General features: G+C 40.8%; 1 protein-coding gene and 1 long non-coding RNA gene across 8 annotated transcripts in view; one reads left to right on the top strand and one right to left on the bottom strand.

Moving 5' to 3' along the window:
• Positions 1-17,775, top strand: part of LRBA (LPS responsive beige-like anchor protein) — a 559,238-nt gene that overhangs the window by 277,011 nt on the left and 264,452 nt on the right. The gene's annotated exons all lie outside the window — the stretch shown is intronic.
• LOC142829599 (uncharacterized) lies at positions 8,523-17,121 on the bottom strand. The gene is made up of 3 exons (XR_012904155.1): positions 16,965-17,121; positions 16,345-16,491; positions 8,523-8,772 (listed from the first exon to the last, which is right to left on the bottom strand). It is a non-coding gene; the product is annotated as an uncharacterized LOC142829599 (long non-coding RNA).

Genomic DNA, 17,775 nt, shown 5'->3' with positions numbered 1-17,775 from the left:
CAGCCCCGTCCAGGCTGATGGGGTCCCAGCCAAGCTTCCCCTCCTGGGCTTCTATGACCTTACCTACTAGTTTTCATGGGCAGAGGTGGGGAATGTCAGCCTACCGACCAGATCTGGCCCCCAGCTTAATTTTACCCAGTCCATGGGAAGTCTGTGCACTGCAAGCAGGAAGCCCTGAGCCTTAGGTCCCTCGGTCTTTCCCTGTGCTGGAGCTGCAGATGCTGGTTCAGAGCAATCAGGGAAGCTTTGCATGCTGCCATCACTTGCAAAGGTGTTGCCTGTAAGAGACAGCAGCACACAGAACCACACTCCCACCTTTGCCAGTTCAGGCAGGGATCTTGCCTTAGCTCTACTATGTTGCCTACTGGGAACCACCTGAGAGATGTGCCCCACATGACCTCCTTCATCTCAATCCCCTGTGCCAGTCCTGAGAGCCCTCCTGCATCCTAACTCCTACCCAGACCCCACGCCTCCACTCCCTGCCCCAGCCCTGGGTCTCCTCTCTCTCCCAGACGCCACATCCCCAGCCATACCCCATAGCTGCACCTGAATCCTCTGCCCAGATCCCCCTCCTCCATTCTCAGCCTCTTATTTTTGGCCCCACCCCAACCTCTGCAACTTCTCCAGCCCCGAATATGTGGGCTATATGTGGCCCACAACTGATTGGGGGGAGAGGACAGGCAGTGGCCTCTGATGGGAGATTCCCAACTCCTGCTCTAAGGGCTAGTCTACACTAGAAGCACTGCAGTGGCACAGCTGTACCATTGCAGCTGTACCACATCTGGTGAAAAACGTTAGGCCAGTGGAGCTCTCCCATTGGTATAATAAAACCATCTCTGCCAGTGGCAGTAGCTCTATTGGCAGAAGCAGCTCTCCTGCTCATAAGCGCTGTCCACACTGGCACTTGTCTTTATGTCATTATAACTTCTGTTGCTTTTTCATCCCCCCCAACCAACCTAGATTACACCAACATGAATGTTGGTGTGTACAAGCTTTAAGTTTGTTACATTCTGTGTTTAAGTCCTTTGTCTTTATTCTGCAGCTTTCACTCCTTCCTGTCCTTAAAATCATGAAATCATAGCCACTGCTTCAAGCACATTCTGCAATTATTTATTGATCAAAGCATAAAAATGTCCCACTGATCTCTTCTCTGCCTTTCTTTAGTTTAATGTGTTGACACCCTGAGTGACTTATCACCCAGAAGGAAAGAATAATAATGGGGTTGCAGGGAAGAGGGCATTTGGTTTGGGGGAGAGAAATGAAGGCATGGTCTGAGATCCTGGTATGGGGGAAATGGGACACACAGGACTGCTGATTGGTGAAAAGAGTGGGAGACTGTGGTATGGGGGGGGGAGGGGAGAGGGATGGCACAAAGCTCCTATCATGGGACCCGCCAAACATAGTGAGGAGAGAGAGCACTTGGATGGGGAGGAGGAAGTGAGAGAAAAGAAATGAAGGTTCACATATGGATGGGAATGGAGGATATGCAGAATCCCGGTTGGAGGGAGATTCTGAGACCCAGTAATGGGGGAAAGCTGTTTGGGGTGAAATAAAGGTGTACACAGAGCCCCTCTCTTGGGGAGAAAAGGGGGCAAACGGATTCCATGTTGGGGGAAGATTGAGGGGGAGTTAGGAAAAGTCCCTAACATAGGAGTGGGAGGGGAGAGTGCTGAACAGGGAACTTGAGGGATGCGGTGTGTGTGAAATGGAGCCCTGGTGTGTGCAGTTAATTAGACCTGCACAATCTATGAAGTATACTGTACTATATTTTATGGCATGCTTATCTAATAAGCCTCAATACTTGGGTCCTCTTGTTCAGCACTGATAACTATACCACCATTCAGAGATTTTTTTATTTAGATAACTGATGAAAGCTCTTCCTCTTTTGGAGTCTTTGATATTGTTGAAAACAAATGGCTGATTTAATTGGGGATGTGGCAGGAGTGGCCAGAGTTTTCCCATGGAGCAGTTTTAGAGGTTTGTGTTGAGCAATTGCTCTTTGTATGAGGAATCTCGTTAATGGTGTCCCGGAGTGCCCAGTCTATCCACCTTTGTTTCAGTATATGTGAAATTGCTGGAGGATATTGTGAAGTGATTTTTGTTTTGTTTCATTGGCTGAGCAAGCAAGGCTGTATGTTCAGATGATGGTATTTCTTTGTTTTTCTCTAACATAATTTTTGAATGTTGTAGCTGATAAATTCCAAAATTTCACAGAACGTTGTAAATATCAGTGAGCAGAGCCCTGTTGATTTTGGTGAAAATTGGAAGGAAGGAAATGGAGGGTATACAGAACACCAAATCAGTTTAATCCCCTCTGTAATCGATACTATTTGGTAGAAAATCATCCCCTAGCCAAAATATTGTTATTAGTATGGCATCTCTGTGTTGGAACAGCCATAAAAGCAATATTAACCATGGTGAGAGAAGACCACAATCAGGGCCACTGACAGAAGGGACAAAGGGGGCAGCTGCCCCAGGGTCTAATAATTTAAAAGGCCCTGTGGCTCACAACTGTCACCACTGCTATCTCTGTAGCGGCTGGAACCCATGGCCCTTTAAATTGCTGCTGGCTACTCTGGCAATGTGTGCCCTGTGGTGCCAGTAGCACTGAAGAACTGGCTGAGGGAAACTATCCCCTAGCCCCATCCTTTTCACCTGCCGGGCTCCCCTGGGGCCTGGTGAAGTCTTTCATTAGCCCTAACCACAGTATTGCATAATGATTTTAGTCAACATTTAAAGAACAATTTGCCAAACACCAAGTATTTCACTATTGTGTAGTTGTATTGATGATATTGTAAGATCGTCCTTTAGAGCAGTGTTTCTCAGCCCATGAAGTGTGACTTTCCTCCTGGCTCATAGTTCGTCTCCTTGCCCACCCAACCCCAAGCGCTAATGTTTCCATTCTGAATTGCTTCTTCCCTTCCCTTGTTCCAGTCTATTTTGTGGTGCACCCTATAGGTCTGACTCCTGTTGCCTTTTCATTTGAGTTAGGCACCCTCTGTCTCCCTGTGGACTGGGCCCAGCAGAGAGCAGAGGAGAGTTGAGTTCCCTAGGTTCAGTTTAGTTGTCAAAATCTGGCACGGTCCTCAACAGCTCAGAGTTACAATTGCAAATAAAATCCTTCTCAGTCCTGACTTGGAGCATGTTTAGGAAGATGGAATTTTCCAGGGATTAAGCTGCTAAAAATACAAGATATCACTATTGAGTATGTGTGGACTGAGATTTTTCAAAGGCTTATGATTTGGTCATTTGGGGCAGATTTTCAGAGGGGCATTAAAATGCCCCTCCTAACAAGGGCCACTGTTTACCAAAGTTCAAGACCATGAAAACACTAGAATTTTTCACATACAAAGTCACCATATTTTTTTAATGGGCTATTTCAACTGAAATTTCCAGAAAATTCAACCTGAGGCAAACTCCTCCAGCATGAAAACAAGCTGTTGAAAACAGATTTTATAAATGGGAAGTGTCATGAACTCTTAAAAATATAAAGTGCTACTAACCCTACTTATTTATGTAACTAAACTTTTTAATCTAATGTAACTTTGCTAGTTCTTTGTATCTCCTTTTCCCACTTTTCATCTGTTAATCTTTAGCTTGCAAATACTTTTGACACCCTCTCGCCCCATATAGCACTTATGACAGTGGTACTCCAGGCCTGATTGGGACATTTGGTGCTACAGGGTATCATCATTAAAAAGAAAAAAAAAAGGAAGCTGTGAGAACTCAATACCATTTGAAAATCAGGCTGTTTTTATTTAAATGGTTAAATACAGATTTAGGATCCCACTTCTAATGTAAACCATTTTAATATGAAATAATTCAGTTTAACTTGAAACAGATTTTCAAGATGTAGACAAGCCAGTAGTCACCCAGCTTTTTCATGTACTTTTTATTTTTTGAAGTTGCAAGGTAGGAATTGATGATAATGTCAAGATTGCTTCAGCAATTCCTTACGTACCTTAGGATGAACTTCATTAGGTTTTGCTAATTCAAATACATCTAATTTATCTCAATATTCCTTAATCTGCTCTTGGAGAGTGAGCTGCCAATGGACAGATTTGGAGTAGGAATGTGAACAACTAATTGAGTAGTCGACTATCCGAAAAGCAAATGCTTGTTAGATAGTCAACACACTAGTTGACTAGTCATCTCCCCCTCCCCCCTTGCTGTTTATCAGAAAGAGGAAGCAAAGGTGGGGAGAGGGGAGAAAAGAGGGTGCTTTGAAGCCGCAACTATTGAGTTGAGTTGAACTCTGGTGGGGAGGTCTTTGCTACAGTATATCACTAATTTCATAAATACCTGGCAGCTGAGCTCCTGGCCAGTGTTGTCACCACTGTGGGATGTAATCTAGAGGCCAAAAGCAGTGTAAACAGGAACAATGTCTTCACTTGCACATGATTGCAAAAGTATCACCAATTAGAAAAGTACACATCTCTTGGAGGTCGTTTTCTTTTTGCTGTGAAAAAGTCATTGGCAGATATAGATGCTCCTAAAGTTTTTGCGCAAAGGAAAAAAAAAGTATGTAAAGGGCAAATGTGGATATGCCCCTATTTTCTATAAAAGTGAGTTGATGATTTAGTAACAGAGTTTATCCTTCTTTGGCTTTTAAAATTTGGTTAGAATAGCTGTTGTTCAATAATGAAGAATAAACAAAGGAAGGTACATGACTCAAGGTTACACTTAATAGCTAAAACAAAAAAAGCTTAGAACAATGCTGGTATGGTTAACGAATACTGTTCAATATATTAGTTTTTACAATAATACTGTCAACACCACTTCAAATGGCTATGCTTAGAGTAACCTAAAATCTAGGGACAGAAAAATTTGCTATCAATAACATTCTATTTTGTGGTGAAATACAGTAAAAGCTTATAAAATCTTTTGTTACTTTTAGTGTGTTTAGAGGGCATAAGTAACAGGTTAAGGGGGAGGAGAAGTCAAAATATAACAAGTACTTCATATCATTTTCTTTCAACCTTAACACTTCACCATGAACATTATAAATGACTCTTTCTCCTTTAGGAACTGACTTGCTTTAGAATGATGTATGAAATAATATGTGTTTTGCATGTCCTGTTTGTAATGATAAAGGTCATATAGTATCATTTACATAATCTCCAGCCAGAAATGAACTCCAGCAATATCTTCTGTATAACATATACATTATCTGAGGTTTAAAACTCTCATTATTCATGAAAGTTAATTTTACAGTGGGTGTGAATGATCTATCTTATGGCTGCTTTTTTGATCATTCTATAAAATAATATGGAGCAAAGCCTGCACAAATAGCAAGAAAACCAGTAAAGAGTGATGCATTTGCCTGACTCTCTGTATACCCGATTGGATCTTGATTGATGGCAATCATTTGTCTTTGTCAAAAAAAGGAGAAAAATTCAGACATTGAAATAAGAGTGCTATCAAACTTTCTACAATGGCAGAAAGATTCTATTAATGTGGCCTCAGAGTATTAACTGTCTCTGTTGGGAAATGATAAAGAATGTTAATTTTTTTTCTGGAGCATGTTTAAGTGTAAAATGCATTATTTTGTCTACGTGCTATGACTAAAAGTGGCATACTTCAGATTTATAACATGCGTGAATGGTAAGTTTTAAAAAAAGGTAAATCAGAAAAACTAGAAAAGAGAAATAAAAAGCCTAATAGGATAGCTTAATCCTTCTGATTTTGATTTCTCAACAAAACAATAAAAGTTTAAGTAACATAGTGTCGTAAAATCCTTAATGCTGCATTCCATTTGATATTGGAGCTTTGAAGACTAACTTCAAAGAGGGTTGAACAAGAACAAAAAAAAAAGATATAAAATAAACAAAAATTGGCAAACTTAGTCATGGAAATCCTTTTTTATGTCAAATCTAAGAAATACTTATTTTAAAGGGACTTTAAGGCAACTTCCTCATTAATTAAGTTTAAATATCTAGAAATAAAAAGCATGTGGTTGTGGGTAATTTGTTGGTTTTTTTTTTAAAGTGTGGTACATGACAAAACTACTGGGACCAGTGGATTTTATATATATATATATATATATATATATATATATATATATATATATATATATATATATATATATATATATATATATATAAATAAAGGAAGGAAAGACTTATAGTAATTATTTGATTTGCCATGTGTTCTGTAGAATTTTATTATACAGCTAATAACACTTCTTGCTCTTTCAAAGAATAGAAAAATTGTGGTCTGATTACTACAGTACTAAAGTTCCAGAATTGCTTAGCACACTTGGCTCAACAAATACTCCTACTTCAGTTAGTAATATTATCACTAGGTTGTTCCTCAATTCTTAAGGAGTGCTGTTGAAAATTAAATGTTTATTTGGTGCTTAGTATTTACTATTCCTCGAATAAACTGTTACACTAAAATGTGTCAGCCATTTAGTGTAAAAGACAGCTGAAAGAGAGGCAGAGTCTAGTGGTTTCAGTACAAAATTGGGAATCTGGAACTAGAAAGTTCTAACAGTAATTCTTACACTAATGTCCTCTGTGACCTTGAGGAATTCATTTAAACCCTCTGGCTGTTCCTACACAAGAATTTTTGTATACACAAAAATTCCTGGGTTTGTGCTATCAACAGTGCAGCTCCTCAAGTGGTGAAACTGAGATTGCTTGTATTTCTAGCACCATGTTGTCTGTTTCTGCTCAGAAAAGCACTTGGTGACATGGTTATTCAAATGCCAATAACTTCTGATCACCAGACTATGGTAGTGCTCAGATTGTTGCTACTCCTGGGGACCTGCCCAGATGATGGAACGATTCTGGGTTTTTTCAATGGTTTTATGCTAGTGTAGACAAGGCCTCTGACCTTCAGTATCCGTATCTGTAAAATTAGAGATACTTGCCTATCTACATTAGAGGCAAGTAATATTGACTGTAATATTTGTTCATGTTTGGAAATCTCTTTGAAAATATGAGTACTGTATACTGATGTTACTTGTCAAGTGCCCAAAAACACACTATACACCTCACAAAAGAAGTAGACACAGAGTCCATAGTCGATAAAAACATATGATATAAATTCAGTTTGACACAAAGGAGGCATGAAATGTAACTGTGCACAGTGTCCGTTGTCTACATGAGAATGAATCTTCCAATTTTATTATGGGTTTGTTTAAATGGTTTCTGACAATTCTGAGGGAAGTTATTTTGAATATGTATGCATTTCTACAGCACTTGTCACAGCAGTTTCTGGGCAATCATACTACTGCTTAACACAGGAATCTTCTTTACATATTTAAAGTGCTGTACAAATATTACAAATTATCAGCAGCTCTTTGAGGATAGAAAATATTATCTCCATGCTGCAGAGGTAAAATGTGGTAGAGAGCAATGTCCTCTCTGTTTTTCCACCCATGCATGGAATAAATTTTATGTGTACCAAGCTGTGTGCAGACGTGCACCACCAATACAAACACATGCTGATGGCTGTGGTCAGCTGTAGGCACTCTGCCAATCCGATGGACGGTACCTGAAACTCTCCTGGGCAGTTGCCCAGGAGCTCAGCTTACAGGGAATACTGGTAGAGATGTGAAGTGAGTTTCCCAAGGCCACACAATGATTCGCTGAGCTGCAATCAAAATCCAGAATTTCCAGACTTCCAGTTACTGATTCATTCCTTCAGGCTAATGGTGCCTCTCTATATACAACATAATAAACTACAAAATGATTATTGCAAAATCTACTGCAGATGAAGCCCAGGAAAATGAATAGAACATAAAGCCAGATTGTGCTTTGATACTGCAGATCTAGATACAGGAAGCAAAGAAATTTTGTGTTCATATTTTCACATGGATTGTAATCCTGCTTCTTAAGGTCTCCTAGCATTAAAACTTGTACATTTATATGGTAGTCACACAGTGGGATATTATATTATTTTAGGTGATTCCCTAAAAATGAATTGCAATATTTGGTACATGTTATAGTCACCCTTTGTATGGTGCATACCAGGGAGAGAAATATTTCCCTAGCAGGAATGTATACCATAAATAATTGTTTCTTAGATTTGTTCATTACAAGGCCACATGGGGCCACTATTGTGATCATTTAGTCTGATATTCTACATAATGAAGGCCATAGAACTTTCCCAAAATAATTCCAAGCATAACTTTTATTCTTTCAAAAGAACATCCAGTTGTTGTTTTAAAATGGCCCGTGGTTGAGAATCCACCACAACCTTCAGTCAGTTATTTCAGGGGCTAATTACAAGTACTGTTAAAAAGCATGCAACATATTTCCAGTTTGAAATTGTTGAGCTTGCGCTTTCAGCCATTGGCTCAAGTTACACCTTTCTCCACTAGCCTGAAGATCCCATTATCAAATATTTGTTTCTCATGTAGGTATTTGTAGACTATCATCACTTAATATTTTCTTTAAATTAAATACAGGGAGCTATTTGAGCCTTTAACTACAAGGTATATTGTCTAATACTTTTATCACTCAAACTGAAGAGGGTTCAGACAAATCAACATCCTTCTTGATTTGTGGGTGCCAGGACAGGACACAATATTATAGCAGCAGTCATACCAGTGGAACATACAGAAGTACAATAAACTCTTTACACTACCTTGAGATTCCTCGGCTTATGCATCCTCGTATCACATTAGCCACTTTTTGGCCACAAGGTGACATTGGTAAGGCTCCTGAGCAGTTGATTACCCACCACAAGACGCAATTTTTTTTTCAATCACTTCTTCCCAGGATAGAGTCTTCCAGCTATCAGTATCACCTACATTCTTTGTTCCTAGAGGGATACATTTACATTTAATCCATATTAAAAAGCCTAATGTTTACTTGACCCTTGCTTACCAAGCAATCCATATTGCTCTGTATTAGGACCAGGCCTCATTATTTACCACTCCCCCAGATTATGTGATTACAAATTATATCCGTGATGGGTTTTGTTTTCTTCCAGGTCATTAACATAAATATGAGAGAGTTCACATTCAAGATCCAATCCTTGTGGGCATAGGCACTGACTCTGTGGATGCTCCAGGGCTGCAGCACCCAGGGGGAAAAATTAGGGGAGGGCATTTCAGCAAGCTCCCCACTGACGGTCAAGCTCCCCTCTGTTCCCAGTGCCTCAGTCACCAATGGCCCTGCTGATCTTCTATTCTTCCTCCCCCTCAGGACCTTGTGCCGCTACAGCTATTTTGTGGTGTTCAGAGGCTCCAGGAGAGAGAGGGAGGAATGAGGTTGCAACACATTTGGGGTAGGGAACATAAAGAGGTGAAGCAGAGGCAGGGACTTAGAGAAGGAGTGGAGTGGGGGCAGGGTAGGTGTGGGAAGAGGAGATTGGGGAAAGGGATAAGGGGGCAAGACCTGGATGGTGGGGAGGGCTTGAGCACCCCCCAGCTAGAGGGGAAGTCTGAGCCTATGCCTGCAAGACCACAGGAGAAACGCACTTGCTCGATGATGATTCCCCATTTATAATTACATGCTTTATAGCTCAAGCTGTAATTACATGCTTTATAGCTCATGAGCTAAGCTCCAGAGGACCCAGGTTCGGTTCCGCCTGTCTCAGTTACACTCAGACTACTATAATATGAAATATATGGCAGAAAGCTGATAAAACTGAGCAGAAGACATATCATTCTTCTCCAGTGAGTTCAATCACAATTACATTTTGAGACCTATCATGTAGCCAACTTTTAATCTACTTACTGGGTACCATGTTAATTTTATAGCATTCTAGTTTTGAATAAAAATATCATGCAAGACCAAGTCAAATGACATTATATCAAATACATATGTTGACCAGTCTTTTTTTTTAACATTTTTGTTGGGTAATACCAAATGTTTTGGTAATCCTTAGGTATTTGTTGCCTACCCTTACAGATTCACACATGTATTTCATTTCCAAAGTCCAGCAACATGATTCCATATTAATTGGGTGCCAGTCCAGACTAGTACAATAAAGAAAAAATTTTTAAAGGTGCATTGTACAGAAAATGAACAGTATTGACCTTAAAAAGTTATGACAGAAGATCCAATTTCATACCAGTACTTTCGTCATTGATGTTTAAAGTGACTTCTGATTTTTTGATTGGGGATGAGTTGTCATAGTACATATGTGGAGTCACCAACCATTCATATTTTAACTAAAGATTAAGAATAAAATAACTAATGAAATAAATTACTGACTTAAAAAATTATGCATCATTATCTTCCTTTAATGTTAATGTGTACCTTAAAATGAATATACTCTTAAGTAGAGTTTGGTAAAACAGAATTGTAATCAAATTACTCAGTAGTGGTATTGAAAAAGTCTGTTTCCATCTCCGGTCTCCCATGGATGAAATACACACTGAAACTAGACATTTCTTAAAGTAGAGCAATATTTCTTCAATTATTTTTGTGGCTTAAGTCTACTGATAGGTACAAGTTCACAAGTTAAATGTAGCCAACAGAAGAAGTCCTTGTATATATGCTCATTTTCAAAGGGACACAAGGTCTACACTATGTACACAAACAATAATAAAAAGACACCCGTTCAAGTCTTGATGTTTTGTCCTCTGGTTTAGTGAGCTGTCTTGCAGTTTCATAAAAATAGATGCTTGCTAGGGAGTTTATTTAGTCTGAAGACAATGAATTGCCTTCCTTTACCTGCCATGAAAGGGCATTTAACTTGTTCAGCAGTGTTTTAAAAAAAAATTCAGTTTCTTCTGGGGTATCTTCACCAATAAAGCGATCTACTAGTCCCCTGGTGTAGTTTCTCATTTTGGACATAAATCGCAAACAGCCACTTGATCTAACCATAAAACCCAGAAGCACCATTCTCTTTATGCTCTACTCAAGTCTTCTCTTCAGCTAAACTAAGTTTTATTTCTAAGTCTATCATATATACAAGATATTTATATATGCTTGATTAGCATTACCTTTGTTTCAGATGTATCCATGATTTTTTCCTATATTTAAAGAACTAAATTGAGGATGCAATGTGTCTGATTTTTATGGCATTAATAAAGCTTCATAATTAACTTAAAAATGAGGATAGTATTTGTAATGTTTGTGTACTATTGGAAAGTCTTGAATTTCTAGCCTAAATAGAGCCAATATGTTATAGTAAAACTGACTTCAATTCTGCAAAAGTGTTCTGAGCCATTGTATTTCTTCCAGTGGAAGGAGAATTACTGACATGCCATTTACTTACACTTGTGTCAACCCCACAATGTGTCTCAGTCTTGTTTCTTTTAGCCCCCTGTGTTTCAGTTGCTGAGCAGAAAAATAATGCTCTGTGAAGTCTTCAATATTTTGGGGGAGGGTATTCATGGTTGTTTCCTTCAGTTGAGTAGTTATGGAAGATACAGGCCCTATATAAAATTACAGTAAAACTCCAATTGTCCGGAATCCAGTGGTCCGGTGCTCCCGATAGTCCGGCACCAACTGGAATCTAGAAGTGCTCCGGCCAGCCAGACAATTGGAGCTGCTCTGCCCCGCTTCTCCAAGTCTGCTGCTGCCGCTGCTGAAACTGACCAGTGGCGGACTTGGGGAAGAGGCGCAGAGCAGAGTAGCTGGGGTGCTGCTAGGCTGGTCCTGCAGCGCCGCCCCTGACACCCTGCTCGGTGCCCGGCAGCACCTCAGCTGCTTTGCTCCACGCTGCTGCTGAAACTGACAAGCAGCGGACTTGGGGAAACTGCGGAGCAGAGAAGCTGGGGTGCTGCCTGGCGCCGAGCAGGAGGGTGAGGGGCGGCGCTGCGGGACCAATCAGCCAGCACCCCAGCTGCTCTGCCCCATGGCTTCCCCAAGTCCGCCACTGCTGAAACTGAGAAACGGCGGACTTGGGGAAGCCACGGGCAGAGCAGCTGGGGTGCTGCTGGGTTGGTCCCGCAGCGCCGATCCCCCTCCCTCCAGACTCCTCACAGCCCCCCTTCTGGAGTACCTCCTGATACTCCGGCATATCCGATAATCCGGCAGCCCCTGGGTCCCAAAGGTGCCAGATTATCGGAAGTTTACTGTATAGGTGATTATACACACACATGCTAAAGCTGGTTTTAAATTTTACATATGTTTTTGGTTAAAGAATGGGAAATATCCAAATTTTCACCAAATTTATTAGGTTTCTTCCACAAAAAAATGAAAGCACCAAATTTCCCATTGTTCAAACTTCATCACCACAACAGTTTAGCGTTTTGTTGTAAACTCATTAACTTTGTAAGAAAAATATTGACAAAAATGAAAAATTCTCATTTTCATGGGAACAAATTGTTACAGTATAGGTTGTATAGTATAGGTTGTAATGAAATATAGTTGAATTACTACATTAATACACACCTCTGACCAATATAAGTTTAATTAGCAAAAGTGCATGCGTGGATGGAACATAGCTAGTGCAGCTCATTGGAAGTGGTTTAGTTATGCTGGCTGGAGAGCTCTCTCCTACCAGCAAAGAGTAGCTACACTATAGCTGCTGTATGGTTTGTAGTGTAGAAATTGCCTGAGCCTATAGGCGTGCACAAGGGGTGTGCCGGGTATGCCCAGGCACACCCTAATGTCTCAAAAAAAAAAAAGTGGCTTTGTGTTTTAATTTAATCACGATATGCTCTTTTAAGTAAAGTTTAGTTGTCAATTAAAAAAAATTAAGTGTACTTAAGTTTTAGTTTCTTTAGTTTGTTTCATGAATAAAAATAATGTCCTTTATGATTGAGTATTCAATAAATGTTTGCCTTTAAAAAAAAAAAAATCCCTGGGTACACACCCTAATGAAATGTGCTGCGCATGCCTATGCCTGAGCCTGCTACTTCTGGCCATGATAAACAACTCTTCTCAGCAACTGTTATCTGAACTTGAGGATTTAGGCCACTGATTCTTGGGTTTTATCAGATACTTCCCTTTTTCCATTCCTTCTGCTCTTCCTGATAGTCTGTACTAGGATTGTGGCTTGTGGGGGTTAGTGGTGCTGCCACAACATTACACCCTGTGTGAAAGCACTGTACACTACCCAAAATAGTGTTACTTGCCCCTCTTCTTCACCTCCCCTCATCAGATGTCACCAAAGAGAGACTGTAAGGGGTGGACTGGCTGAAGTTGACTCCTCGTATGTGACTTTTGTTGTCAGAGATGAATGGCAGGATACCTTCAGAAAATGAAGTGATAACCAGTGGAGACATAGACAAAAGTAAGGTCTGTGGGGATCCATTCTGCATCTGTGAATGCGCAGACCCCACCCTCCTCTCTAGCTCCCTGAGTCTGGCAACACAATGCTCAATGCGCACAATCCCTCTGTCCACAGGATGGATTCAGGATGCTAAAAGATGATCATGCACTTTTAATAACATATACTTTATATGGGGTTGATTATAATCCACTATACGTTCCTTACCAGTGTTAAAAGGATTATGCTTGGAGGGAGCGCACACCCATGGTTCTGCCAACCCAGCCACCTCTTCCTCCAGCCGCATTGGTGGCTCCTGGAGATAAACCTCCAAGCACAGATATGAGTGATCCTGTCGGTTCTTCCCTGTCCTTGTTGGGAAGAAGGCTTGCATAATGGTTAAAAAAATGTTTTCTGAAAGCTTCTAAGAGAGTCTCCCACGAGGCTTCTATTGCGTCTGTGGAGTGTGAATTATTTTTCTTTGAATTCTTTCTTGGAGAGTCGGGCTCAAAACCCAGAACTTTTGACATGGGATTGTTGATAAATTTATTCTTTCTATTAAATAAGGTGCTTGCTCTTCAAGAAAGGAAAGCTCATCTACTTGACCGTATTGTAAGGTTTGCCCTAGGGAAGAAAGCCAAATATACTGCCTTTTTAACACTTAACTCTTTGGAGAATTCTGGAGTGTGTGCTAAATGAAGTCACTAAAAATAAGTAGGCATCCTTTCTTGTTGTGCTGAATCTGTTTTACTGTTATGGACGTTTGTCCTGATCCTGTCCTGGAAGGCTAGATTTAATACATAAGTTTCAGTGTCAGCTCTTGAACAAAGTACCTTACATTGAATGCATGACCCATCAATGTCTCCCACAAATAGTCCCACTATTTGTTATAGTTTGTTTTTTTGCCAGAGCCCTCCCTTAATGAGAACTATGAAAAAGATACTGCAGCTCATCAAATTGCTATTTTTGTATTCATATCTCAGGTTTTCCTGTCTTGGATTAAGTCCCGGATCCTAAGACAGAATTTTGTGGTGTTAAGTGCTCTGAGGTTGCTTATCCTTCACTGAGTTACTAACTTCTGTGTGCAATGCTGTTCATTACTTTAACATAACTCTTTTCTTCCTTCCTTCTTTGCATTACTTAGTGAGGAGATGTTATATGATTTCATTCCTGGCAGGTGAGGACAGTCCCCCAAACCTTCCTGTCCCAGGCATTGTTACATATGAAGATGCTTTAGGGAGGATATATCATTTCATTTTCTTCACCTGATATTCATCTGATGAGGCATTACCCTGAAGATCAATTTATGCTGCTAGTTTAAAAAAAAAAAAAGCCTGTTCTGCTCCAGGCAGTGAAATAAATTAGTCCTCAGGACTTAGACTTTTCTTGCTTTGCCAAACTGGAAATGAAACTCTGTTGAAACATTGAAATTCTGATAATTCTTTGCAGACTGACTTGCTCATCTGTGGGACATGCTTATGTGCCCCTTTTGCAAATTACTCTTCATGTGGGAGTTTTGAAATCAATTTGCGATGATATTCCACGATACAGCCCATCTCTCTACTACTGTATTTGTAAATTCTTCTCATCCTGAGGAATGTGGCTGCGGCTTTGCTCCCGGTGTCCCTGGTCTGCTGGGGACCGTCTCCAGCAGACCGGGGCACCGGGAGCAGCTTTTCTCGCCCCGGAGGTCAAGGTGGCGGGACCGCTGCCTGCGAGCTCTGGCGCGAGAGAGACCCGTTCGTAAGTGCGGATCCGACATAAGTCGGATCCGCGTAAGTCGGGGACTGCCTGTAAACCATTGTTTGCAACTGGGAGTCATAGAATTTGTCCCATTCTAACACAGAAGAAAACTTTTTTTTATTCACACTATTTTCTGATTCAAACAAAATCCAGCGTGTAGAGACCTATCCTAGACTTGAGGAACTGCAACAGGTTTATCAAACTACAACATTTCAAGATAACACTATCAATAATTTTCCCAGAAGTGGAATAGAGAGACTGGTTCTCAGCCCTTGATTTCCATGATGAATACTTCCATATCACCATATTTTCTTCCTACAGGAGATTCCTCAGATTGGTCCTGGGCTCTCACAATTACCAAAACAAGATAGTACCCTCTGGCCTTTCTGCAGCTCCAAAGATTTTTTCCCAAGTCCTCTCAGTGGTTGCAGCACCCCTATGCAAACAAGGGATTGTAATATTTCCAAACCTAGATTACAGCCTCCTTAATGCACCATCCAGAGTCAACACCGTCGAAGCCATAAGTAAAAGATAGACATTTTCTTGAAGTTTGTTCTCCAGATGAACATACAAAAGTCAGTATTGATGCCAATATAGCATCTGGACTTTGTTGGAGCCCAACTGAATGCTATCTAAGCCAGAGGCTTCCTCCCAAGTAACAGATTTTTGGCAACAGGTAATCTCATTTCTGCCATGAAAACCAACCCCAAATCTCTCGCCAGGACATGCCCACAGCTAATTTATTTTGCAGCAGCCACATTTGTGGTAAAGTATTCCTGGTTACATATGCACTGTCTCCAGGCATGGCTACAGACAGCGTACATACCCAGAACAACCATAGCCTAAATAAACCCTAATTGATATCCTTCAAGATTGGGGACTCATTAGACTGATAGTGTGGCCACAACCTAAAAATGTCTATATGTGTGTCCCCTTTCTCCAATCTTACATCATCTTTGATACTGACAACCAGTGCCTCCCTAATCAGTTGGAGAAATACATACAAACCCATATTGTGCAGAGCAATGAGAGATAGCATTGCCTGTGTATTCTATATCAGGAGGGAGTGAAGTCACAATACCTGTGCTCTGAAGTTGTGGAACTGGTGTATCCACCATAACATTAACATCTTGCCTCATACTTACTAGGATGCCAGAACACCATCACAGACTCACTGAACAGGAGATCCTCAGAAGACCACAAGTGGGAGTTAGACACTAGCCCTGCAGCATATATTCAACCACACCATATTCCTGAACATAGATTTCTTTGCTAAAAATGCCAGATGTCCACAATTCTGTTTACGAGTAGGTCTGGGTCACTGGTTTCTGTGGGGATCCTTCCTCATTTATATGTGATTCACCCCTACTCTACACCTTTCCATTCTTTCCCCGTTACTCAGTGTTTCACAAGATACAAGTGGAATAATCCAGTCATTCTCATAGCCTGAGCATCGGAAGACGCATTTGGCATCCTTACCTCATGTTCATGACAGCCTGTCCATCAATAATCTTGCAGTTGACTCCACATCCCCTCTTGCAGGATGCAGTCAAATCCTCCATCCCAGCTGAGAACTCCTCCATTTGAAGGCATGTCTCTTTTATGGTTCTGGGATGTAGAGATGACCTGTTCAGAAGAGGTAATACATTTATCAATGTGATAAAACTCGCCATACTTAATCTCTACAAATGAGAGAGTTTCTGAACTTGGTGTGACATTAAATATGCCCCCACAATGAATACACTCTTGCCATCCTAGACTACATTCTAGAACTTGTCAGGACTGTCCACTAGCTCCCTTCGTGTACACCTGGCTGTCATCACTGCATTCCACCCTGAGATAAAAGGTCATTCCATATTTACCCACACATTTAAAAAAAAATTCCTTAAGGGCCTTCAAAACTTGCACCTTCAAGTACAATACCAACACCATCCTGGAATCATACCCTAGCTTTATTTTGTCTCACTGCTCTTCCCCCTTCCCTGCTCCATTTGAGACCATGGCAACATCTCAAATTCTTATCCAAGGTGCCATCCTACCTACCTTCCATTTGTCTTCCCAAAGCCACATAGAAACCAACATAAAGCCACGCTACATACCTTCCATATCAGACAAGCATTAGCCTTTTGTCTTGACAGAACTCAATATTTCAGGCACTCCTCCTGAGTATTCCTCTCTCTTGCTGAAAGATGAAAGCGATGAGCTGTATCCAAACAAAGTCTTTCTAAATATGTCTCAGCTGTAACTTTTGCTACCAACAAGGTACACTGCACCTGGAACTCAAACACATTATATTTGTGTGATGACCACTTAGATTGCTGTTCTAAACAACATGCAAGATTACTGACCTTTGCAAAGTGGCCAGCAAGGCATGCATGGGCACTTTTAACCAACACTATATCATTACCAATTATGAAACATCAGATTACCTACTATTGTTTGGTCAACTTTGGTAGATGTCAGTTGAAGCCCCAACCTTTGGGGCACTGCTTTCCCCTCATCTGCAGTGGAATATCCAGAGGGACACTACTCAAGAAGAAGAGGTTAGTAAGCTGTGCAGTAACTGGGGTTCCTTGAGATGTGCCCCCTATGGGTGCTCACTACTTACCCTCCTTTCCTCTGCTCATAGTGCAAATGTAGACTGTGGTAGAGAAGGAACTGAGGCATGTTGGATTACACAGAACTATATAGATGCTTATCACATGAGACTAGAGTAGAGGTCCTGCTACCAAAGATTTCTGATCCCAGGTGCATGGGGCACTATTGCACCAACAGTAGAGCAACTCTACAGGGACACGTCTCAAAGAGCCTCGTTTACTACACATAATGTGTAACCTTTGCCTGTGCTGTGCTTCATCTGACTTGAAGGAAAAGTTGGCCTTGATTTAGTCAAGACTCTTCTGCTCTCTC

This window comes from Pelodiscus sinensis, chromosome 5 (assembly GCF_049634645.1).
Source record: "Pelodiscus sinensis isolate JC-2024 chromosome 5, ASM4963464v1, whole genome shotgun sequence".
NCBI classification, from domain to species: Eukaryota; Metazoa; Chordata; order Testudines; family Trionychidae; genus Pelodiscus; species Pelodiscus sinensis.
This window is presented reverse-complemented; position numbering and strand designations above follow the sequence as displayed.